Source organism: Manis pentadactyla, chromosome 19 (genome assembly GCF_030020395.1).
Source record: "Manis pentadactyla isolate mManPen7 chromosome 19, mManPen7.hap1, whole genome shotgun sequence".
NCBI classification, from domain to species: domain Eukaryota; kingdom Metazoa; phylum Chordata; class Mammalia; order Pholidota; family Manidae; genus Manis; species Manis pentadactyla.
In genome coordinates, this window is record NC_080037.1 from 20,235,715 (window position 1) to 20,241,714 (window position 6,000).

A 6,000-nucleotide genomic window follows, 5' to 3' on the forward strand; every position below is an offset into this window, starting at 1 on the left:
ATAATGTTAATGTGTGTGCGCAATTTAAGTAGTAGCTTAAAACCTATACATGCTGAAGTTACTCTACAAGAAGATAGGTCAAAGAAATAATCAATCTTCCCATGTTTTCTTCCGCCTGCTACTTCTATAGCTTTTCTTCTTCCTTCATAATTACAACCCTTAAATAGAATTCATGCCTCATATCAAATTTACCAAGTATCATAATTCTTCCAAGTGGTAAAGATACCTCAAGACAAATGCTGGGCAAAGAAGCTACAGGACATAAATATGCAAAGAAATAAAAAGCTAACCATTTCAAACAATAAGGCTTCTGTCTCACTTACCAACTTTACATTTCCCTGTATGGCACCGGAAGATGACTGGTTAGCCAGAGACAGGAAAGATTCCTCAAGGGAGGAACAACCTAAGACAGGCACAGTCGCAGGGGGGTCATCAGGTGAGAAATTGGGGCTCAACAGAGGTGAGGCTTAGAACCTCACCCCCCCGTTCTGAGAGAAATCTTCTGCATACGTGGATGTTTTATTGCCCTTGTCTAGCTTGGATTAACACATAGTCTACAGGCACACACCTGATCATCTAAGTTTGCTCTCTTACAACACTAAACTATGTTTTCTACCTTTATCTTGTATCTGCCTACCACTTCAGCATCTTATTAAAAATAATAATAATAAAGAGAGAAATGTGGTATCCACATATAAATCAAGTATAAAAACCAAATGAGTATTCATATTTGAACTGACTGTTTATAGTTCATAATGCATGAGCAAAACCGAAAGTTTCTGTGATTACTGCCCTTGTAATGTTCACTATGTAACTTATTCATTATGTAAGAATTTGTTCTCCATGTAAGAACTTGTTTGTTATGCCTCAGAAGATTGGAGACTGATGAAAATTAGGCTTGGGGTGGATTAATGATTGTTCATTGAGCATTGACTCCCCTATACAGAATTTTATTGTCGTTAACAACCGTTTGATCAATAAATATGAGAGATGCCCTCACAAAAAAAAGAAAAAAAAGAAAAGGACAGATTTCCAATGGTAAAATAAATAAGTAACCGGGATGTAATGTATACCATAAGGAATATAGTCAAGATATTGTAACCGCTTGGTAGGGTGATAGCTGGAAGCTAGAATTATGTATATAAATGTTTTATCACTGTGTTGTACACTTGAAACTAATGTAATGTAATACTGTGCGTCAACTACCCTTCAGTAAAAAAATAATTATCTAAAAAAAAAAAGGGGGGAAACAAAATATTCTTTCATTCTTAGTAATCCTTTTTTCTCTCTGTGCCTCAGTTTCTTTGTATTCCTTTTCTCTAGTTTCTATTTCATTTATTGTCTCCTCCACTGTATCCAACCTGCTTTTAATACCCTCCATCATGTTCTTTAATGATTGGATCTCCGACCTGAATTCATTCCTGAGTTCTTGGATGTCTTTCCGTACCTCCATTAGGATGTTGATGATTTTTATTTTGAACTCCCTTTCAGGAAGAGTCATTAGGTCTATATCATTTAAATCTTTCTCGGAAGTTGTATTAACAATTTTACTCTGGACAAGTTTCCTTTGGCGTTTCACGTTTGTATATGGCGCCCTCTAGTGTCCAGAAGCTCTATTCTGGAGCTGCTCAACCCCTGAAGCAATGTCGGGGGTCGCAGGGGGGCAGTACTGGTACCTGGGGGGAGGAAAGTGCTGTTCCCCGCATCCCACCTGCTGTGCCTGTCTCCACTGCCTGAGCCAGTGGGCCGGGCACACAGGTATATTTTTGTCCCAGAGCAGCCGGATATGGATCCCTGCTTTCCATAAGCAGCCAGAATCCCAGTCTCCCCAGGAACTCTGCCTGTATTAACTTTCCAACCCGTGAAATCTCGTGAAAGCACCATGAAATGTAGGTTTGTGCTCCCAGCGCAGATCTCCGGAGCTAGGTGTTCAGCAGTCCCAGGCCTTCCACTCCCTCCCTGCTCTGTTTCTCTTCCTCCCGCCAGTGAGCTGGGGTGGGGGAGGGGCTTGGGTCCGGCAGAGCCACAGCTCTGGTACGTTACCCCGTTCACTGAGGTCTGCTCTTTTCTCCAGGTGTGTGCAGTCTGGCACTCTCCTCTTTCTTGTTGCTCTCTCAGGATTAGTTGTGCCAATTAAGTTTTCTAATTGTATCCATTTTTAGGGGGAAGCCTCTGTCTCTCCTCTCATGCCGCCATCTTTAATCCTCTGCCTATATTTCTTAATAGTAAAAATGTTAATTGATCAAAATCTGTATTAACACAGTAAAGTGCTTATTTATCCAGGTGAATATTAATTTAATAACATAAAAATAAATGAGGAAGATAATGAAATGATAGAAATAAAGATAGATACAGACAAAGGCTCATATTATCATCCTCCTTAATTGATATTTGCATAATATTTTACTCAGCAACTGAAAAATGCATGACTTTTCAAGTGCTGGAGGAGTATTTATAAAGACTGATCATGCTACTCCATAAAAAATGTCTGAATAAACTTTAAAATTTAGAACTTCTATAAATGCTTTTAAGATACTGAAAACCATTTAAATTAGAAATCAATAAAAATATCTGAAAAAATCCCCAAATATATGAAAATTATACAGCACATATAACATGGGTATAAAATTATAATATATTTAGTTATTATTTTGAAGTGAATAGTAATACAAAAACAGTTTGTTACAAATTGTGAGATAGAGTTAAATGTATGCTAGAGAGAAATATATAATTTTGGTACTTATGTAAGAAAGAAGAAAACCCAAAATTATCTACGATTCCCCTTAAGACTTAAAATATAATGAGCAAATTAAATTCAAATTATTTAGAATCTAAAACATAAAAGTAAAAGATGAAATCAAATGAATAGATAAGAGCAACAAGAAACTTCAGTGGAATAAAATTTGTTATTTGAAATAAAGCTATACAAAGATGAAGTTTTAGTCAAAGTGATCAAAGAGAAGAACAGGAAAATATAAATTACCAATATTAAGAATGAAAAAGAGGATATTTTGCATATCACATAATAAAACCATTATATGAAACTTTTACAACAAATTGGCAATGAATTGGACATTTTAAATGAAAAAGATAAATTCCTTAAAGATAAAAATGATCATATATTCCTCAGGAATAATATAATTCAAAATAGATATAAATGTATGTAAGAAACTAATAATAATATTATACAAAAATAATAACAACTAATCTAATAGAAAACTGCCCTAAGTAACTTCACAAAAACTTCTCTCTTAGAGTCTTTTTTAGAAAATAAGAAAAAGAACACTCCTTTCTCACTAATTTTACAAAGCCAGCAAATCATAGATGTGAAAACATTAAAGAATATTACAAAAAATAGAGAAAATCATAATATGTCTTGTGAAATTCTAATAAAAACTGACAAAACTCTTATCAAATTCAGCAATGTATAGAAAGAAATTAAAATACATTAATTACAAATGTTAATTAGAATGTGAACAAAAATTCTTATGCATTGCTGGTGAAAGTGTAAAATGATGCAGCCTCTAGGAAACATTTTAGCAGTTTCTTAAAATATTGAACACAAAATTTTCAAATATGATCTAGCAATTCAACTCCTAGTATCTATCCAAGAGAAATGTATATATATCCACAAAAAAACTTACACATAGATGTTTGCAGCATTATCATAATAACAAGGAATTATAAACAACCTAAATGACATTCTACTTTTGAATGATAAAATGGAACATATCCATAGAATGGAATGGTATTGAGCAATAAAAAGGAATCAACTACAGATACATACTATGATGTGGATGAACCACAAAAACATCATGTAAAAGAAGGTTGCCACAAGTGACAGTACATTTTGTTAGTCTTTGAAATGTCCAGGAAATGCAAATTTACAGAAACAGAAAATGTAGATTAATAATGAAGTAGTTCAAAATGTATTTATGATAGTGGTCATGCTATCTGGTAAATTGACTAAAACATCATTGATTTGTAGTCACAAAATGAGGGATTTATATGATATAAGAAATATGCAACAATAAATTAACTTTTAAAAAGAAATGAAAGGTTGGTCCCATATTTAATAATCAATAATATAATTCACTACATTAACAGAATGAAAGGGAAAAATAATACCATCTCAATACTTGAAGAAAAATCTTTAACCAAATTCAACACACATTTAAGCTAAAAACTGTATGTAAAATATGTGAACACCTCAATCAAATTATCAGCAACTATAAAAAGAGCATATAAGATAATTCTTAATTTTCAGGGACTACTTGTTTTCAACTTAAAACTGAGAACATGATAGGATGCTTATACCTTCCTTTTAAAGAGTGGAGACCTTAAATAATGAAGAAACACAGAATTTGATAAAGATTAGAAGACAAAAATAAAACTATTTCTACTTGCAGTGATGAGTGTGTTTGTAGAAAATCTACATTATCAACAAAAAAAGGAATTTACAAAAAAACAAAAATTAATTTTATTAAAGTTTTTGCATATGATGTCAACATATAATCAATTACATTTTTTATATAACTACAAAATTTCTTGTTTCAGAATAATTAGTAGTTCTATTTAAAACTAGATCAGGAAAAGAATAGTTGGGGTTAAATTTACCACAAGGTGTATAAACTCTCTACATTTCAAACCTCTTAAAACTACTGCAAGAAAAGAGAGAGAAAAAGAAGACTTAAACCATGGATCAATCTTCAGAAATACAAAGACCTAAAATTGGCAAGATGTCATTTTTCCCAAAATATTCACTTCAAAATTCCAGCAGTCTTTTTTCAGAAATTGACGAAGTGAATTTAAAACAGATTTTATATTTAGGGGGATAGACCCAGGGCTGAGACAGCAGTCACGTGGAGGAAGTGACCGTTTGGTATGGCAATGCACAGCTGCCACAGAAGCACTGTGGCATCACGTCTCCTGTTATTTTAGCAGCCCCTGAGAAAACTGACTGTGCACTTAAACAGAAGCCGACTGAGACCCTGAAGTCTTTTGGGGCTTTTGGACAGGAAGAGGAACAACAGAGCCGGATTTTAATTTGGGGAAAATTAAAAACACTGCTAGAAGAGTGGATATATATCAAATGTTGTACGAAAATTTTTTATATTTGGAATTTACAGATTACAATTATAGACAAAAGTTTCCAATATAGAAATATTGATTGTTGCCCAGACATTTTGATTGAAGTGAGTTTTTCACCTCCTATGATATATTGAAATCACCGGAATAAGTAAGATTTAAAAGCTATTGAAGAAGCATCTGTGTTAGTTATCAACTTGTGTTTTCATGGGATAGAAGTTGATATTTTGTTTGCAAGATTAGCATTGCAGATTTTTCCAGAATATTGGGGCCTATGAGATGACTGTGTGCTTAAGAATTGAGATACAAGATTCATAAGAAGTCTTAAGGGCTTTAGTTGGTAACTGGTAAAATGTTGTATATAGTACCAAACATTTGCAACCTCAGGTTAACTCTGTGAGCTATCAAACTGTGGTCCAAACACTGCAGCATCTACTCCAATATATTAGGTATTCCCAGTGATATTTCCTGGGCTAAGATATTAGCAAGAACTCATCAGCTTAATCCAATGCAATAGCATCAGTTCTTGTACCTAAATTTTTCTTGGTATTTTCTAAATAGTATGTACTTAGGATATATTAAAGTAAAATTGATTTAAATATAAATAAATAAAATATATCTTGCCTTTATAAAACATTGAATAGATAAATGGTCATTAAGAAGAAGAATCAATTAAAAAGACATATACTACTTGATTTTAAGACTTACTCTATTTTTACATTAACTGAGAGCATGGTGTGGACACCTGGATAGAAAAGTACAGATGCCATTTACTTGGACAGACACTTAAATGATCAATAATATATTTAAAATCATCCCAAAGCTAATCGAAGGATAAATGAAAATCCTTGAAATGAATGGCTGGAATAATTTCTAAAATATAAAAAAGAAAAGAAATTTGCTACTTATACC

The 6,000-nt window shown here is 33.0% G+C and overlaps 1 pseudogene; it reads left to right on the forward strand.

Moving 5' to 3' along the window:
* The window catches only part of LOC118935313 (poly(A) polymerase alpha-like), a 186,320-nt pseudogene extending 180,650 nt beyond the window's left edge, over positions 1–5,670 (forward strand).
* The last annotated feature ends 330 nt before the right edge of the window (positions 5,671–6,000 follow it).